We start from the raw sequence: 20,674 nt of genomic DNA, 5'->3' as shown, positions 1-20,674 counted from the left end.
CCCTAATTCTAGATCGTTTCCCTGATATTTCACTGCTAACCTACAGTCTTAAAACATAAAGCAGAAATGACACACACACAAGCCTGTGAGCATTTGCTGGGGCTTGAGAATGGAACTGTCTGCCGTATGGTTTTTACATCAACACCTTCTGTCTGTGTTTAAATGTAGGTTAGGCATTTTTGTTTCAGCAATGATTTTAATTGGTGCATCCAGGCTTTACTATCAATTTATCAAGTAACACCTAGGCGATGTTTATCTTCCATGGCATGGGCAAAAGCACATATTATATGAAATGAACATCTTAGTGCCAACTATGTAGAGAGAAAAAGCTCTCCTTTGGGTTAGGCATGGGGGGAGCCTCACGTGCAGATTCAAGACGTTATCCATGCCTGTGAAGAAAAAATGAGTTATATAAGATTACTAAGATCAGCATGAGTGTGTATGTTCTTCCACATTTCTGTTTTTTGTCATTCTGATATTGTAAACCTAAGCTAAGCAAACAGCTTTACAACTGCTAAATTTTATAAAGCTAAAGTTGTCTCAACAGTTATATTTTCCATCATCATCAGAGTATCACAAACTAATGGGGAACTTAAAAAATATATATATATTCATACAACACTTGTGTCATGAAGCTTATTCTGAAGCAAGTCCCATAAATTCAAAGGGGTTTACTCCTGATTAAATGTGAGTGCAATCCTAGCCTTTAGTACTTTTAGCAGGTATGAGCCGTTGAGTAAAACCATTAGTTATTTAGTTCAATTTGAGTTCAGGTCCAGCTGGAACTGAGTTCTGGTTTGGTTCCAGTTCAGGACAGTAAAAGTCTGACAAATGGTTCAGCACACCAAAACCAGCAGCTGTGTCCTGGTTCACATGAGAACATTTAAATATAAGGCTCATCATGGTGATTATATTGCTGCTTGTTCATATGTGTTTAACAATAAGTGTATTCCCCAATAGTCTGTAAGAGTTGGCACCTTAGCATGGTTTGTACACAAGGACTGAACTTGTAAGCTGAAGAACTTGTGTTTGGGCTTGCTTTTTTCCTCCTCTTTCACATTCCCTTCTCCTCGTGTGTCATGCCTTTTTAGATTGTGAGCCAGAGGGCTGGGTCTGTCTTAGCGCAGGAGACTGTCAACTTGCATTCTGTGGATAGTGCACAAAGCCAAAATTGTGTATAGTCAAAACACCTTGGGTGCAATGATGAGTTGGGTTGCCAAAAAATTTTTCCCAGACTCCTGTCCCCTTTTCATTTAAAAAATGTCCAAGCATGTAAATCTGAATGCGCACAAGTTCAATGCACGTCAGTTGCAACTTACTGGTAGATAGATAATACTTTATTCGGCTATAAGCCCACAAGGTAAAACAATTCAATAAATAAAATAGCATTTTACAATCTAAAATATCAACTAAAATATTTCAACACATAATCTCCTTCACATTACTTACAATCTCTAGATGTACCGTATTATGGCCTTGAAGATAAAGCTGGTGCATAGAGTTTACTAGATTTTTAATAGTCATGCAGCACTTACTGGTACTGATTTTGTAACCCACAAAATTGCTGCCACATCTAAAAGAGCGGTAAAAAGAGACCACAAAATGGTACAGACATGACCGCCATCCAAATCCACCGCTCTGCAATGAAATGAGGAGAAAGGCATCTGCATCAACCACACCTCAGTCTCTCCTCAGTTCAGAACAGAAGAACAAAGGTAGGAAAACTTTCACAGCTTCCACAGAAGGTACTGGCAGGCACACAGGATCCCATGGGCACCACATTGTTGACCTTTGTGTTATATTACAATTGAATATTGGCCATGGCCAGGGCTCTTTGTGCCTCTGGCACATTGGTGTGTAGAATGTATCTGAGAGCCAGCATTTAAAATAAATATTGGAACACACTTTGCATGGAGATTAGGATAGTGTCAATATTTTATTCTTTTGGGCACCTCCTTTAGAATTTCTTACTCAGGCTTTTTCAGAGTAGCATAGTTCGATATTGATAATGTTTCTTTTTCAGGTGGATTGAATATATTCTTATTATTTTTTAAAAAAATGTTCATTTTTTCCTCCCCCCACCCATTTTTTTTGTACACTGCCACAACATTTTCATCTGGAAGACAGTTTATACATTGTTGGACTAAGACCAGGGAAGCCAGGGTTCCAATCCCCACTTACCCATGAAGCTAATTGGGTGTCAGAGACATGGCCAGCAGAGAGGAATCAGCAGAGGGGGAGGAAGAGGCTGAGGAAAATATAAACTTGATTCTTTCACACAACAAAAGTGAGATAAGCCCCTCTCGCTCGGGAATACTCCCTGTAAGTTTTCACAGCAGCACAGAGATGAAGGAGCAGGGTGCAGGTGGTAGGAGGGAGTTGGAGTCAACTTCCGAGTAGGAGGAATTGGCTGCACCTGAGTCTCCAAAAAGTAGGAGGTGGAGCAAACGATTAGAGCAAAGGAAGACCAGCAGGAAGCGGGGGGCGGGCCTGGGATATATCTGGCCTTGGGAAGGGCAGGAAGCCAATTGAGTCAACTGACTCCGACAGCGAGGAATGAGTTGTGGGAAGCTCGGTTTGCTGAAAGCCTGTTATTGCTAATAAACCTCAACTAGTTAAACTGCCAGCATGTCGTGTCTTGTGTAAGAGAAATGTTAAACCTGACACTGCGTGACATTAGACCAGTCTCTGCCTCTCAGCCTAACTTACGGTACCTCACAGGAGGAAGGGACCTGGGTGTGCCTCCTTGGGCTTCTTGGAAGAAAGGTAATATATAAATGCCACAGAGAGTTGGGGAAAACCCCAGAACAAATAGCCACCTGCTATTTTAATTCCCTCCACAATGCCTCGGAGTGATGCAATGTCAGGTCCTCTGGGGCATTGTGGAAACATTTGCAATGTGGTTTACTGACAAGTTGAGACTGCAGCTTGCAGACTGGGTAAACAAAAGGGCCATGGGTCTTTTGACCAATGGAGCTGTCTGAGATTGCTGGGTACTGATGTCAGACCTACAGTCCATGTTTGCCACCCATGACTGGAAATCACTGAAACAGCAGGGCTTGATACTGAAGTGGCAAAGTGAGTGCTGAAGCCAAGAAAAAACTTATTGCTGTCTGGCTTTCTGCATGCTGAGGCAAGGCCAGGATATGCATGGTTTGTTTTGTTTTGTTTTTTCTATGATTGGCTCAACATGTGGCATCAGCAGCTAGAAGTTAATTCAAAGGACTAAAAAACCACGGCTGCCACATGCTGAGAAAGGATGCAAAACAGATCCATGCAATACTGGTCATTCCTGCGTTTCCTGTCCTCAGAAAAGGATCTCAACTTATTTAGAAAACTGTGGTGATACAGTAACAGATGGTATTGGGTTTACAGAGATATTTCTTGTTTCAATATCCAGCACTCATTTACATTTGATAACGTGCCATTTTCAATCAACTGAAGATCCCTGGAACATAGTTTGGGATGTACTTTGCTGCTTTATAAATTTAAATAAGTCAGTCCAATTACTGCATAACTGCAGCCCTGATCAGTTAAGGGAAGTAACAGTTTGCAAGGGCAGCCATGGGTAGAGTATTATCACTGCAGTTGTTACTGCTTTGGCTTAGAATCCAAATATACCGGTATTTCCATAGCTTGTAAACTTTTATGAAGACAGCAGGTTTTTTTCTCCTGAAGTCATCTGGTTTCTAATATCAAAAGACAGAACTGAGTGGGAGTTTGCTTATTAAAAACATTGTTTTTATGACTAAAAATATTACATTTCAGGGTCTACTTTGGAACTGGGCAGGGAGGTGAAAGTGCTGCTTTTTATACTCTAATGCTATTGATCCTTTCTTGGACCACCAAGTTAATGTATTCTTAAATACATTTTCTAGGCAAAAATGATGAGCAGCATATAAGCCAACTTCGGTTTTTGCATTCTACTGTGTCTGACCCTCATTTAACTTGTCCTCCCAGCTTCATAAAAGGGAAATTGCCAGGTTATATTTTGAAATTATCTATATAAATAAACTGCTGCACTGCCTGAAGGAAACCCCTGAGTCCATATTCCAGTGCAATGCCCCATCCAGGGAACTACCTGGAGCAACTGATGAGTTTCACTTATATTCACCATCTGATTTTTTTTGATCCTCCACAGTCACAGACAGCAATGGATTCAAACTGAAGCTTGGTCCAAAGCTGCACTTGCTTGACAGTCCAATTCATCCTATTTCATAGGAACATACTGTAGAAATATTTCATAGTCCTACTGAGGAGGGAAAACCATTGCTTTGTGAAGAACAGTCAGGCTCGGGGTGCTAATAGGATCCAATAGGAAGCCATGACTGTCTAAAGTGGGATAGTACTGTTTTAAAGCTATAGTACAGATGGGACCTACTTCACGGCGGATACTACTACTCATGATGGTTACATGGAATCCCCAATTCAGATTCCATATGCCATTGAATACCAGATGACATATCAGTGGAGAGGGCTATTTCTAGCAATCCCTTCTTGAGGACTTCCCAGGGGAATCAGGTTGGCCACTGTGAGCAGGATGCTGGAACAGATCGACCACTAGTCTGATCCATCAGGGAACTCCTTCTGTTCTCATTGGTCTTAAACCCAGTGAGACTTCTTCCTCCATTTTGATCGTGAAAGAGAAAGCTTCAGTCTTGATTTCAATTTATTTCTGTCATATGCTTAAAGCTGATAAAAGACAGTTACAGCCTTGGCGTTCTCAGTGTTTGCATGAAAACATTTTGCCATGAACTTTCATATAGCTATATATGATAGAGAAGCAATATAACATTTGCAGAGCCTTCCTGGTTTTATTAACTTTGGGCACTTTTACTTTGTCAGCACAGTTATAGCAGTGTCTGCCAACACAACAATAAATTGTTGCCCTGTCAGTTTGTAAACCCTCTTGCTCCCAAGAGCCTTGCCTTTATGTAACAACCTTTCATTTCAACAGACGTTAAACTGATTTATGACTTAAATGCAGGAGCTTCACTGACATCACACTGAGGTTGGACTCCTCACCTTCTTGTATCTGCTTTCATGTAGTAAATTATTAGGATCGTTGCTTTAAGAGAACTTTGGCTGCAATCCTAAACACACTATCTAGGAAGCAAGCCCCATTGAACATGATTCTGAAGAAACATGAATATGATTGCACTGTTTATGTGTTATGGATATGGCAGAAGCTACACATTCAAGTTCATATCTAAGGAACATTTTTTTTTTGTCAGTGCCTTGATCATCTCATCTGATCACAATCTCTGATGACTCATTAAATCTCAAGAGTATAATGGTAATGGAGACCAGATTCAGACTAGGCTGCTGTAGTGCTTACATTATCCCTATTCAGCATTGTTGGCATCTGTCTGTCTCAAGACAACTGAGTGCACCACTGGGGGTGAAGTCAAACTGTGATTTAGCAGCACCAAAGGGTGGAAGTCTGGGCAGTGTGTATAGAGGTCCTGAGATGCCCAGACAACAAGACACCACCACCCCCTTTGGCCTTGGTGATGTGATCCAAAGGAAAGCAGAGCAATACGTTTGGCACCAGCTTGGCTGAAGGAGCTGCCAGAAAGAGGTGTATAAGACACCATCCAACCTGTTTGTCTGCATACTTGTGGTACGCCTGCAACTTTGGTGGGATATATAAAAGATATTTAAGCTTCACCTGGGCTATCTGTTGAGGAGAAGCACCCAAATTATTTGGTGTTCTGACAATAAGGTGCACACATACCCCCACCAAAAATTAGGTCGACAAATCACTGGTGGCTTTTTTTTTCTTCAGAGCATAATGAATGAGTAAACACATTATTCTCCTGATGCCTTGGGACAATCTATTCCATTAACACTCTTTATACACACTTCTGTTTCAATGCATGTTCTTATCAGGGTCAAATGTATCACACTGCATTCCTCATATTTGAAATTGAATTTACAAGTGAGTTCTTGAACTCTTAAATACAGATTAGTACATACAAATAAGTTTATAGCCTAATCATATGTGGCTATGTAGGAAAATATATTATTTTCAGTATTATGGTATGGCAGCTGCTAGAGGTAGGGAAAGAGGAAAGATTTATTTGGTTGACATTTAAATTTGAACCTACCTAATTCATACTTCCTCAGCCAAAACACAGCTGCCCTTCAAAATTTTCACTTATTTGAATTTTGTAATGCAGTGCTTCCTGACCTGAAAAAGCCCCATTGGGGGAGCTACATCATGACATAAACATAAGAAATGAGTTTAAATTGCTCAAGATAAATTCCTAGTGAATCACATCCCATAGCTATTGCTTGATGTACTGAATTTGTGGCAAACAATTAAGTAGTGACAATAAGACAATCCTAAAGAAAGTGATAAAAAATTAAATGGGCTCATTTGCACATTATTGCACACAGCCCAATTTTATTACCTGATAAGTGGGGAGCAACACAGTAATAAAGTTGCAATGAAAAAGCATTAGCACCCACACAGACCCATAGGGGACACAACAAACAATTCCATTTCAGCCATATCTACTGTTTGTAGACTTCGTTGAATAATAGTGGGGAAGTTACATGCAAACAGTTACACAATGCTGGGAAATGGGGTGGTTCAATGTGCACAATTCTTATTAGTATTTTACAGCATGACTGCAAATTAGTATTAGCAGTCATTTTCTAATTTGTTCAAATGGCAAGCTAAAGTAAATAAAGAACTGGCCCTGTAACTGAAAGAAACCTTAAGCAACAAACCAAGTAATAAATTGAACCCAGCCATAATAATAATATTGTAGAGAATGCTCAGTATTGAAGGTAACATTGTGATAGGAAGCGATATCAAATTACTGTGCTGGGTTTACATTTGTGGACTAGACAAAACATCCTCTTTGTTCTTCAGACCGTTTCCTGAAGAAGCTAAGTCTTGATAACAATATAATATTATTAGACAAATTACAGTAGTATCTAGAGGCTGCTGACAAGATTACAGTCCTGCTGTGCTAGACACTCTTCCATTGCTTCATAATGGAAATCTGTGTTGTGGACGATTTTAATTCAGTGTTTCTTTACTGAATGCATGGATTATGTTGCCTTTTTAAAGAAGCAACGACAGAAAGTATTCACTTTCTTTTCAGAATTTTCTGGGTAGGGAACCTTTCGCCACTCAAGGGCCATATTACTTTATTAGCAATTTATTGGGGGCCACATGAAAGGGATGGGTGGGTTGGAGGAATCATGTGACCCATACCTCCATACAGCAGGCTACATCCACTGATGATGGTGGCACTACCCCTCCTCCAGGTGGTAGCTGACTTCCCCTCCCCTCCCCCTCCCCCAGGAATATACCTTGAGAAAAGCCTTAAAAAGACAGGACTCCTTTTTGGAGCCTGAAACAACTCTCTTCATCTGCATTGCTGGATCAGCCTAGGGACATGGGTACTTTGGAGGTCCTGACTCAAAGCTCCAGAGGCCCTGATCCACTGGTCATGATGCTGGGGCCCAACTATCCTCTGGCAAAGCTGGGTTTATGGATCCCAGCCCCTTTAAGTTTGGAGTGATAACAGGGTTCAGTGAGCAGGAAGAGTCTGTTGCAAAGAACAGCCCAGAACCAGAGGTAGAAGAGAAGGCTGGAAAGGGAGGGGTGCTGAGAGGCAGCCAGGGTGTCTCCCTGTCCTGTGGTAACCAGCTCCTCTCCCCTCTGGTCTCCCAGAACCCACAGAGGTATGAAGAGGGTGGAGCAAAGACAGACATGATAAATGAGCCTCAGATTGCTTAAGAAGGAGCTGGGGAGGAGGAGACTTAGGGAGCTGTGGGAAGTTGGGGACCTTCAGTCCTCACAACTGCCTCCTAGGGGCAAGTTCTACTGGGAAGAATTGTGGTACTCCCTAGCCCTGGCTTCCTGAGCTGTCTTGTTTCTTTGAATGAAGAGTTAACTTCATTGAACCCGTGTGAGTTATTGGTAATCTGCTCCTGGTACCTGCTCCTGTCAATAAATCACACAGAAAGAAATGCAGGGGACAGTTCTTACACTTAATGTACTTCAACTTTTTTTCTGGTCTGAGAGTGATGTGTTCCTTTAAAAAAAAATATTATTAAAATAATTCAACATTAATACATACATGTTACGAATATACAAACATACATTTCATACAATCCTTGAAAATATTCATACATATGGTGGGAAAAAGAAGTATCTGTGGGACTGATTGTGGAGATGTGTTCCTTATTTCTTTATTTATTTCAGGTTTAGAAAGTGCTACAGCTTCTTAGAAACAGGGCAGACAGAAACACCACTGTTTAAATTGAAAGCATCCGTTTCTGTAATATGAAGAAAAACATTGACAATATAAAGGAATCCATTTAGCTAAATGTTCACTGTCAGACGCATAACAATGCATCCGTTTCTTTTATTACCATCTTATGTCGTCTGTAATCTTCTAATGGAAAATAATACGCTAGTGATGAGAACAAATACCAGGCTGAATGGGGCAGAAGGTGGGGAGAGATTTGCTTTCAGGACTTAATGTTCTCTCCCCGAACCCGCTTCCATTGTCTTTGTAACAAATCTTCCTTTGACAAATATTGTATTAATTGACACTGTGCTTTGAAATATTACAGCTGCTTCAGCAAAAGGCAGGGCTTTGGCCCATAGAAAACTCTTGGGTTTTTGGCTGAAGGTCACCAACAAGGTAACTTTCCAACCTCACAGCCTGATCCTCTGCATAGTTAGACATCAGAGCTGGTTCAAGACATTTTGTTGCCAAAGGCAAAGCATCAAACTCCTGCCCCACAAATCAAGATGCAAAGCACCCAATGCTAGTTGTATTTTTTTGGCTCCTGAGGCAGAAAATTCCACAAGTGCCTCTCCCCATCCCTGGAAGTAAACAGTGCAGTAACGATTATGTTTAATAGAAGAATATTGTTTGGACTCCAACTCCCACCAGCCCTCAACCAGCATGTGCAATGGTCAGGGAAGATGGAAATTCAGCAGCAACTTGAGGGTCACAGTTTCCCCTGCCTTTGTCATAATGGGTTGAAGCTTTCTAACCCTGCTGCCATTGATGTGTAGTGGAGACCACATATCTTAATAAAAACTCAGGAATTACACCAGCAATCCAGGTTGCAAATTTAAATGGTTCATCAGAGTATGAGCCAAGGACCTAGATTTGTGGAACGAGTTAGAAAACAACAGGATCTTGGACATTCAAATTGTGTTTCTCTTTAACCCTGAACTAATCATACCTACTTTATTTTCTGCTGTTGTACCATTCGAAGTTTTAACAAGCAATTGATTTTTATTTTCTAATTCAGACTAACGATGTTTGCATTCCTGACTATACACCATGAAACTTTAAACTTACTGTCAGTAAAACTGATTAGACAAATAAATGCATTTTATTCCTGTCTGGGAGCAGAATATCAAAACCTTAAAGGCTTTGGAAAGCCAGCTTTTATTGGGCCTTAAGCTGCAGTCTGAAACATACATACCTGAAAATAAATTCCATTGAAATCAACGAGCCATATCCAAGTGCTTCTTTCCATTCACAGAAAGCTCTTTGATCCAATGGAGGCTTCCGTGAATGGAGGGGGAAAGAGGTGATCTTCACTGAGTCCCTCTTCTAACACTTCAAAATCTGTGGATTGGGGATCCCAGTGGAACAGCATGGGAGGTAGCATCGGAGCTGTAAGAGAATTTGCAAAAAATTATTCCCTCCCCATTCTGTTCATGGAAGTCTCCACTGGATCAAAGACTTCCATGAATGGGAGTCACAGTTGGATGCAAACCAATGTGCCTTAGAGGCAATTTACAGATGCATAATCAGCCAGTAATTAATTGCCAAATCAAGAGTCAAGTGGTGATCTGAGCTGCCTGTGTGAATGAGCCATGCCAGCATTAAAATCACTCTACATTTCATCTCACCCAGTGTCAGCTCAAATGCAATGTGCCTTCCAAGTGGAGCCATTCACACAACTATTATTTATTTAAGAGGATTTATACCCTGTCCTTTCAATGTAAACACATTGCTCAGGGAAGCTTAAAACAAGTTAAAAGCAGCACAGTGAAATGATTAATCTCAAGACACAGCAGATAAAAAAGCACTGAAATTCCACAACTTGGCAGGTTAAATGTCTGCTGTAAGAAAAATGTCTTAACTAAATAACGGAAGGTTAGGAGATAGTCCAGGAGCACCTCTTGAAATATGGAGTTCCATAATCAAGAATCAGCTACAGAGAAAGTCCACTCTGAGATCCCAACCAACCACGCCTCTGTCAATGTCATGGCACAGAGAAAAGCCGCCTTTGCAAATCATAAAAAAGGCTAAAAAAGGCTAAAAAAGGAGACGATATCCTGAACCCAAATCACTGAGGGCAGGGATGGGGAGCCTGTGGCCCTCCAGATATTGCTTGCCTTCAACTCCTCTCATCCTTGACTACTGGCCATGGCGTCTAGGACTGATGGTGGCTGGAGACCAAAAGGTTCTGGAATGTGAGATGTGAAACACAAGAGCAGTCAAGTACAACATCCCTAGAGTGGACATGAAAGGGGATGTCTGGACCAGCCAGTCGGAACTTCCTGTTTCTCCTAAGCTGGGACAGACTTCCTCTGCATGTGACTAGAGGTGGGTGTGACCTCACCTGCCCAGGTAACAAAAGAGCAGGACTGGTCAGCCATCTCTCTCTCTCTCTCTCTGACTACACTAGTCGAAGGAGCAACATCTGCTTAGCCTAAGATGTTCTCTTGGCTTCCAGCCAAGAGAGGACAAAGTGACTGTCTCCTTATGGGATAGTTTCCAGGTATATTACTTTTGTAACTTAAAGTCTGCCTTCTAGGATCCAATTGTGAACAGAAAAGGTGAGTAAACTCTTTTCATACTTTTATAGAAGACTGTGTCGTGTCTATCTTTTTATAAGGAACTAAAGGGGAAATAACCAAAAGCAAAACTTATTATAGAGGCTTTAGCGAGCCTGAGCAAATGCATCCGCTGTGCAAGTTTAAAAAGGGGAATGTTACTCTGCTAAACTGTAGAACTTGTTAACACAAGTTGGAAAAGATAGAATCAAACAATATATCCTCTCCTGCATCCCTGAACATTCCCACATGGAAGGGCACAGAATAGCCACACCTGATTCAGGGCCTTAAAGGTAATAACCAGTACCTTGAATTGTGCAGGGGAAACAAACTAGACTGCAGTGCAACTACTGTAAGTTAGGCACTACATTATCCCAGAATGGGCACTCAAGCCCCTGCCCTTGCTGCCGCATTCTAAACCAGCTGAAATTTCTTTTTTTCTCCAAAGAGCCACGTGTCCTATTGCCTAAGGGGAGGATTCAAAGAACTAAGCGAGCCCAAGGACTCCCACTCGCCCAACAGAACGTTTGATTTTTCTTTTAACAACAAACCCCTTTGTTATAACATAAACTCTTTACAAAACACCCCTCATTTCCAAAGTAGTTTGTATTGTGTAGCATTGCCCACTCTGGAGGGGAGGGAGGATGAGGAACGGAGCATGAGAAACCTATGAGTTGGAGGTGGAGCCTAGAGTAAGTCCAGAATGGAGCTGGGGGGTTGGGGGGGACCTTAAGCTGAAACACAAACATTTTTAGTTGATCAGGGTAAGAGTACAGTGAGGTTTAAGGGCTGATCCAAGCTTAATGCTCTCTATTCATCAAAGGTGCATAAACTTTTTTAAAAAATTAGCTGACCACTGGTCCTGATGTTTGACCTGAGTCTGCAAGTGGCCCTTTTAGTCCCCCACAATACCTCAGAAATCAAAGGCATTGTGGGAATTATTAAACTGTGGCATGCAGCTGCCCATCACTGCTACCAGATAAGCCTGCAACCAAGGGTCCACTGATATAGGAAAGTGTGGTTTAGTGTCTAGAATGTTGGACTAGGACCTTTGGGAAACCAGGTTTCATAGCTCCACTCAGGCATGAAGCTCACTACATGAGCTTGGGCCAGTCCCTCTCTTGTCAGCCTAATCTACCTCTCAGGGTTATTGTGAGGATAAAGTGAGGAGAAGGAGCACATATGCAAGCTTGAGCTCCCAAAAAGAAGGGTGGGATATACATGCATACAATGGTGCGTGAATAAATGAACAAACATAACATATGAGAAGGATAGGGATGGAGGAGAAATTCAATTCAAAGCTGGTTCTATCAAATCCACACTTTCTGAAACAATATGCAAACTGAGACACAGCTATGCTTTGAAATGTGAAGGTAGCTGAATTTTGTGGGTGCAGTTCTCCAACCAAGTGATCTTTATAAAAAGGCATATATGTATTAAGGCAAGGTGTGCCTAAAAATGAAGCCGTTAGTGAAAATAACATACAGCATACATATATTAGGGGAAATTGCTAGCAAAAATGTGTGCCTTAGTCAAAAAAGCATAGAAAAATGAGTTTATTAGGAAAAATTAGCAATGAAATGCTGAAGAATTTTCATGATTTTTTTTTAAATTGCAGATTGCTGCAAAATGTCAAAAACTGAATTTAAGATTGGAAAAATCAGAAACTGGGAGAACCAAAAGTGACATATCCTTCAATCCCTAAAAAAGGGGGAGGCACCAGATATCACTTTTCTGAGGGGCACATTAAACCCACAGCACCCAGGCAGCTGGAGGGGAATAAAAGACTTTTTTCTACAGACTGGAATGAAAGAAAATGCTCAGATCTTTCTCATAGGTTCTGGGATTAGAAAGAAAAGTTAACAGGGGAGAAAAAGTAGTCTTACGATCTCTTGAAGTAGCTCTGCAGTTCTTTGCATCTTAGCTGTTTCTCATGTAAACAGATCTATTAGCCTTATGCTACAGAAGTAGTAATCCTTTTATCTAAAGTATAAAAGCAAGGTATATGATCATAGAGTGTCATCCATTCATGGGTTGAGCTAATAATGTTTTAGAAAGTTTTCTTGGTTCTTCTCTCCCAATTCCATTATCTGTGCCCTCAGGTGAAAGAGAGGAACACAACAGCATGAAATTTTATTACGCAAGTTGCTTTAAGAAGTAATTTTTCAAACCCTAAGGAAAGATATAATTATGATTATTAAAAACTCAACCTGCTTTGGCTGCATGTGTTTGAGCCAGATCAAAATGAAAAGAAGAGCTGGACAGCGAATGATACTCATCTAGAAATTAAAACAATTCTGCAACTCACATTAATGAATTATGCAATTTTAATACCTTCCTTAGGAAATATTATATACTGTATTATTATTCTGCAAACAGTAGAATAGAGGACTTCAGTGGAGGACTGCAGACCCTCTTTCATATTTGGAAGGCAAGAAAATCCAAACTTTCAAAGGCAGAACCTTATCCAGTAGTGGTTGTAGTAGCATTTTTTTACAACACTGCTTTGCTCTTGTCTAAATTGGCAATGATGGTGGAGCTCCTGTTTTCATCTCACCTGCCCCAAATGCCCCGTTGGACTGACACTGCTTCATGATGTGACCATGGGGAAATGAAAATGGTAATAGGAGCTTGGTTGCTGAAGCTTGTGGTTTTGACAGCACCACTTTCTAAGGAGGCTGGCAGGAAAAGCAGCAACTTCCACTACTGTCAAGTGAGTCTCCGCTTCTGAAAATCAGGTAGAATTTTCAACTACTTCAAACTGCTGAATAGGTCCCCCAAATGCTTCAACCCCAAACAAGGCAGTCATTTTTATTTTTTTGAGGGAGGACATTTTTCAGCACAGCACTTCAAATGACTATCAACATAACCAGGGTTTTTAAGCAGGGGATGGGTGGTCATCTGTCATGGATGATTGAGTTGAGATTCCTGCATTGCAGGGGGTTGGACAAAGATGGCTGTTCTGGTCCCAGGGGCTAACCGAGAAGCGAGGTCGAGTCCAGTCCGAGGTCGATGGTGGGGTATGGAGGCTGTCCGTCAAAGCTGTAGCTGGGTCCAAGGCGGGGAGTCGGGTGGGGTCAGGAATTCTGACAGAAGAGCAGGACAGGGTGCGGGCAGGAACAGGCTAGCAACAACATTGCTCCCACAACCTGGGACTGGGGCTGACTGGCTTTTATCTGCCTCGAGGCATAGGGTGGCCCGGTCCACAGGTGACTCGCCTCTCCTGGCCTGGAGGCGAGCACTCCTCCTGCAGGAACTTAGTTCCCTCCACCTCTCTGCCCTGAGCCTCTGCAGCTCAGGAGAGGCTGGAGGGTTACCGGACCCAGAAGCAACCTCCTCTTCCCCTGACGGCGCTGAGAGTGGAACACCTGCAGGCAATGGGTCCTCTATCACCTCAGGGACCAGAGCAGACTCAGATGGTGCCTGCACCTGAGGATCCAGTACATGTGAGGACCCTTTGGGCTCAGGCCGCAGCCCCAGCTCAGCTGGTTCTGGAGGAGGGGACTCCTGTGCAGGCTGGGATTCCTCAGGTTCAGCCTCTGAGTCCGAATCCCAGGCCATCACAATGGCCCTTGGGGTCCCTTCCAACTCTACAGATTTATGATTCACAGAGTGAATGTTATGTGCGACTCTAATCAGAGCACAGAACCCAGAGCCCACCAAACTGCCATCTTAAGACCAAAGTGCATGGGGACATCAATGGGCATTGAAATTTGTGAGTCTTTCTTTTTACCCTTCAGATGGAGACTGGAATCTAACCAAGACATTCTGATGCTGTAGCCAGCACAGCTGTATAAATGGGATCACAGATTGTGGTGACAAAAAAAAGCAACAAAGCAAACCTCTTAGGTTTTGAAAAATATGTAGCTGTTTACAGAATTGCTCCATTTAATCTAATTGCCTGGCAAGTTTAAAACATACAGTCTCTTCCTAAAGGCAACAATATTTGTTGGTTGTAAAAGTTGAGATTACTTACATTCACTAGTGAATGGAAATAGTACAAGAATGGAAGACAGAGAATGAACCCTTAAAATGAACAAGCACAGTGGTCTTTCCAAAGGAGAGCATACTTAAAATGCATCAGGAATAGGATTAAATGGAATGATCCTGACAATAAATATATATTTTTCAGCAATCAAAAAATTCTAAGATTGTGTGGAATAAACCCCCAGACAAAATGTTATTTGCAGGAGACCTTCACCTGCTGCAAAGGACAGCGATTGACTATATCTATCCATCTATATATATAGATATACACACACCTAGAATCTGCTTGTAGGATATTCTACTTTTGTGAAAGTGTTATTGTTCGTGCAACTTGCCAGCAGAGAGAGTTTAGCATCGTAATCTACTGTTATCAAATTCTGAGGAGCTACCTACTAATGAGTTTACATATTTTGCTTCATTTTCATACTCTGCATATATTCTGATTGCATTTTCTTTGAAGTATTCACCCTTCAAAATAATTTGCCGCATGAGTTCTGTAAATCATTTTAGACCTGTGATTTATTCACATGCAGGTCATTTTGAATGTTAATGTAATTTTGCTTCTATTTGGGTTGAGTGCAATATGGGCTGGGAAAATGTGTGTAGTAATTACTCCACTGGCTATCCCTGATTGCTCCCTGGTTACATCCCCACCTCTCTATTTTGTCTATTTTTCTGGATCAGGGCCAAGAGTAAACAGCCAATTATATTATTGCCAATATATTTGTCAACTAACACAAGAACGTGACTAAAGGCTTCTTGAAAAACAAAATCTCATTCTAGTTTCTTCTATTTGTTCAGTTGTCCAATTAGCTCTGATTTAATTGGCAAAAGAAATGCAATGTGGCGGTGTCTTAAGAGAGAAAGCATTTATATTACCTTTGTATGGATGCTCATAATGTTAATTAAAGTTTGGGGAACAACAACATATTTTTGAAAGACTTCTGGAGATACAGCAGTTGAAGCCAAACAAAAGATTAAACAATAAACATATTTTATCAAGGAAGCATTAAGAACCATAGAAAGCTTGTTAATTTTCTGTTTTCCTAATTTGTGCTAGAAAAACTGTCTTGCAAACAAAAAACAGTTTAACTGGAATCCATTTATGAACACTGATGTCTCTCTCCGGCAATGATTTGCTGAGGACGCCCAATCTCACAGAGCAAGGTTGTGGAATCTCAGGGTCCGTCCAGTCTAGCATTCTGTTCTCACAGTGGTCAACCAATCTAGTCCCCATGCCTAGAGGCAGTTTTAGGGTAGCACAACTGGTGCAGTTGTAGAGGGTGCCACAACAATGAAGGAGTCTCAAAGCGGCTAACATTCTCCTTTCCCTTCCTCCCCCACAACAAACACTGTGTGAGCTGAGTGGGGCTGAGAGACTTCAAAGAAGTGTGACCAGCCCAAGGTCACCCAGCAGCTGCATGTGGAGGAGCGGAGATGCGGAGATTCTACAATGCTGTAGAATGGAGCATGAGAGGCGAGGGGTGCCAAATGTTAGAATTGCAAAGGGGACTGCTGAAATTTGAGAGCCCAAAGTCTGCCACTCCCATGTCTGTGGGAAGCATGCAAGCAGAATATGAGTGCAACAGTGCTCTGCCCACCTGTGATTCCCAGCAAGTGTTATTCAGAGGCATCTTTCCTCTGTCTCTATTCACAAGAGATCCTGTTTCCAGATGATGCAGTCTTGACAGAGCACTCCAAGAAAGGTCAGCCATTTTGCCCAAGCCTGCAAGGAGTTCGGCTTGACCATCAGCCTGACAAAGGCAAACACGCTACCAGCACTCCACACATCAGCACTGGTGACCACACCCTTGAGGTGGTAGACGATTTTGTCTACCTGGGTTCCACCATAACCAGTAACATCGCCACTGACACCGAGCTGGACAGGTGTATCAGCAAAGCAGCTACGGCAATGGTTTGCATCTCCAAAAGGGTATGGGAGAACGTGATGCTAACATCAAATACCAAGATGAAGATCAACCAGGTTTGTGTGTTGCGCGTGCTGCTTTATGGACGTGAGATGTGGGCACCTTACAACTGCCAGGAGTGACGCCTCAATGCCTTCCACATGCGCTCCTTAAGGTTTTGGGCACCGCATGGCAGGACAAAGTCTCAAACAATGATGTGTTCTCCCAAGCCCACATTCCCAGCATGTTCACATTCCTGTCTCAGCAGTGTCTACGCTGGCTTAGTCATGTCCAGAATGTACATGACTATGCTGACTTGGTCATGCCCAGTATTGCCACAGAGCTGCAGCAGCAACCCTGAAGGCCAAGCTTCTAGCTTATGGTAGATACGCTACTGGGCCACAAAGAGCTATAATAATACCTCAGTAGAGGAACACAATTGCTACTCAGCTATATGGGCCAAGGTGGCCCCGCTGGTAACCCGCCCCCCAAGTTGTACAAGGATAGCTGGATCTGTCAATTTCATTTCTTCCTGTTTCTAATTTTTCCAGTCTTAAATTCAGCTCTTCATGCTTCTGCAGCAATTTGAGATTTTTTTAAAAAAAGAAACCTTGAGCATTTTAGAGTGGATTTTTCTTTGTCGGTAGTTATGACTAATGTACACATTTTTGCAAGCAATCTCTCCTAATATAAAAGATGTTTACTAATATGTTTCCCCTAACCTTGCATTTTTGCAAATGCTGCTTGGCTGGAGAATTGTGATGGGAAATTCAGATAAGTGCAAATTTGGTAGGATGCCTGTGTTTCATTTCTCATATTGTTTTGGAAAGTGCAAATTTGATAAATTCAGCTGCAAATGCAAACTGAATCGAATTTTTCCCCTGCCTTGAACTGAGCCTGACAGCATTTTGGAAGCTCCAATTATAGCCTATTGGCAACTTCTTATATGAGGCAGTGGTAAATAATGCAGGGGAGAATCTTCACTTCAGTCACACTCTGTGAACGCTGAAGCCCACTTATCAGAACAATGGGAAAGGAAGTAGCCTTTTTCATTTCTGGGAGTGGAAAATGGCAGAAGGGCTTCTCAGAAGAATGTAGCTCAAGCACCTCTGAATCCTGAAAGCCAAGCTGAAACAGGAAATTTAATCTTCACTTAAAAGAGAGCAGGAAGCAGGAAAAGAAGTCTTTTCCAGCAGATATCAAAATAATAGGGTTTGGGGGGAGTACTGAACTGCAAGAGCTCTCGGGGAAGATCAAGTGAGGATTAGAGGCCAGGAGTGACATAATCACCACAAAACAGGGTCAGGGGACATTTCATAAATTGGTTACATCTTTCACTGTTCCCCTGCCCCACTGGAAGATCTGCACATGTTAGCATCATGTTAGCAGGGAGTTCAGCTTAATTCACGCTAACTGTGTGGCTCCTTGGCAGTGTCTCTCTTGCAATACAGCCGACCTTGTAGTTTTTTGCTCCGTGGTAAGAGGAGCTGTGATGAACAGCGGGGGTGACAAGTTCAGGCTGTTTTCAGGGTTTCAAGCCACATTACTCTTGGAAGGCTCCTGCTGCTTCAGTAATTCATGAGGCTGCACTGATAGCTTTCCTGGAGCAGGTGGGGACCTTGGCTTTCTCCAGCCCAATCAAAGCATCTTGCATCCTGCAACAGCAAACACACAGCACAACAACAAGGCAAAGGCACCTGGCAAGGCTCCAGCAACTGAGTGATGTTATAATTAAGCTGTCTTTGTGAGGAGGCATGGCTTTCAATGGAACGCAGTAGGGAGCTGCGAGTCAGGAATGTCAGAATTATAATCCTGGCCATGTGAGGAGTTTTCTGCGTGTGTGTGTGTGTGTGTTTGACTTTATATATATGTTGTACGTGGGGCTGCCTCTGGAGACAGTTCAGAAACTTCAGCTGGTGCAGAATTCAGCAGCCAGGTTGCTCACCAAGGCAAGATAGTCTGAGCATATAACTAGCCTGACTGCACTGGCTGCCAGTTTTGGGGTCCAATTCAATGTGCTGGTTTTGACCTATAAGGACTCAGGGCCACAATATCTCAAGGACCACCTCTCCCCATTTGAACCAACCTGGCCCCTGGCAACACAAGAATGGGTTGTTTTTCTCCTGTGGAGGCTTCCTGTTTGTGGAATGCCTCCCCAAGGAGGCTCCCCTGGCACCATCATATTTAGGCATCAGGTAAAAACTTTTCCCTGTAACCAGGCTTTTGGTCTTTAGCTATCTGTGGTGAGATGTTTTTAGCGCATTTCCTTCCCCCCTTGATTTTAATGCATCTAAGGGAAGTTTCTTGGTTTTATTTAGCTGGTTGGTTGGTTGTAAGTTGCTTTGGGTTGCCTTGGGCATGATAAAGTGACTAACAAATTTTATTTTTCTTGTTATTATGATGCCTGGAATGTCAAGAAGGCCATCTCTAAATCTAGGTTCTTCTGCATAGACAACAAACAAAAGAGACTGCCTCTTTAGCTATGCTAGGTGTGAAGTTGCAATGGTGTTTTGGCTGCAGGATCTACATAGCACCTGGTTCTCTGTGCCTCTCTTACTCTCTCTCTCTTAATATCAGAAGCACTGGCCTCTGAATATTGACTGCTAGAAATCACAAGTAAGCAGAGTGCTGTTGCGCTCAGGTCCTGCTTGTGGGCTTCCACAGTCATCTGGGCGGCCACTGTGAGAAAAGGATGCTAGACTAGATAGGCCTTGGACCTGATGCAACAAGGCTTTCCTTATGTACTTATGTCCTTACAACCACCATAGCTTTCTATAGGTGGGACCTGCTGACCTGCTATGATTCAGCACCACCCAGATGACATTGGAACAACTAGTACAGCAGAGACCAGGTGCCATAAAGAGCCGTGAAGGTTTCTTCTGGTCCTATAAAGCTTCTGGCTCTAGTGTAGAGTAGCTTTTCATTCTGAGTAACTTGTCCAAGTGTAATCTGAACTGCTAGACCCCAATTGCTCTTGTAGGAAACTGCCTTAGCTCAGATTTGACTATCCATCTAACCCAGAATTGTCTAGCAGCAGCTCTCCAGGGTCCCAAGCAAAGGCCTTCACAGTACCTGATACTTGATCTTTTTCAAGCTGTGATACAAGGAATTCAACTCCTTCTGCATGCAATGCCTGTGCTCTCCCACTGAGCTTTGGCCCTCCCCATCTGGTATGTGCCTGCCTGGAGCATGCTTGCAACTATGCTGACACTGAACTACTTATGCTATAAATTGTTCACTGACATTTATTCATGTTTTGGAGGTATTATTATAGTCAATAATAATAATATTAATAATAATAATTTCATTATTTATACTCTGCCCATCCAGCTGGATTTCCCCAGCCACCCTGGGCAGCTCCCAACAGATTAAAAACAGAATAAAACGTCAAACATTAAAAACTTCCCTAAACAGGGCTGCCTTCAGATGTCTTCTGAAAGATAGTTGTTTATTTCCTTGACATCCATTTTTCTCAGGGTACCTTAGAGAATTTCTTCAGAATTCCAGTGGGTGCAGAGAGTGGAGCATGTGGAATACAAAGCTACATTCAGCCATGAAGCTCACTTTGTGCCAATCACTGCCTCTCAACCTAAACAACCTCACAGGGTTGTTGTGGCGATTAAATGAGGCAGAGACAACCATGCACAGCATCTCAAACTCCTTGGGGGGGAGAAGCTGGCATGTAAATGCAATCAGTGAAATAAGGAAGATTCTAAGGCATATCTAAGGGATTCAAAGGGATATCTAATGATGGAAAAGTCTCTGGCATCAGTCTCCCTCTCCTTCTGCAAGCAGATGGTTCAATAGGTACATTGCTACAGATCCGTAGGTGCCCACCACAACATATTCCCCATTAAATATTGTCCTGTACAGTCCAGTACCATGCCTGCCTATTAGAGAGTTATAGCCTTCTTTGATTCCCCTGCATCCTTCTCCCCTTGTACTG

The 20,674-nt window shown here is 42.3% G+C and overlaps 1 long non-coding RNA gene across 1 annotated transcript; it reads right to left on the bottom strand.

Annotated features, from left to right (window-relative positions):
* Positions 1 to 208: 208 nt before the first annotated feature.
* On the bottom strand, positions 209 to 10,293 carry LOC309352927. The gene is made up of 3 exons (XR_014161488.1): positions 10,175 to 10,293; positions 9,472 to 9,665; positions 209 to 389 (listed from the first exon to the last, which is right to left on the bottom strand). It is a non-coding gene; the product is annotated as an uncharacterized lncRNA (long non-coding RNA).
* Between the last annotated feature and the right edge of the window lie 10,381 nt (positions 10,294 to 20,674).

Source organism: Podarcis erhardii (genome assembly GCF_964252035.2).
Source record: "Podarcis erhardii genome assembly, chromosome: 11".
NCBI lineage: Eukaryota > Metazoa > Chordata > Lepidosauria > Squamata > Lacertidae > Podarcis > Podarcis erhardii.
Note: the sequence above shows the minus strand (reverse complement) of the source record. Positions and strands in the feature narration are given on the sequence as shown.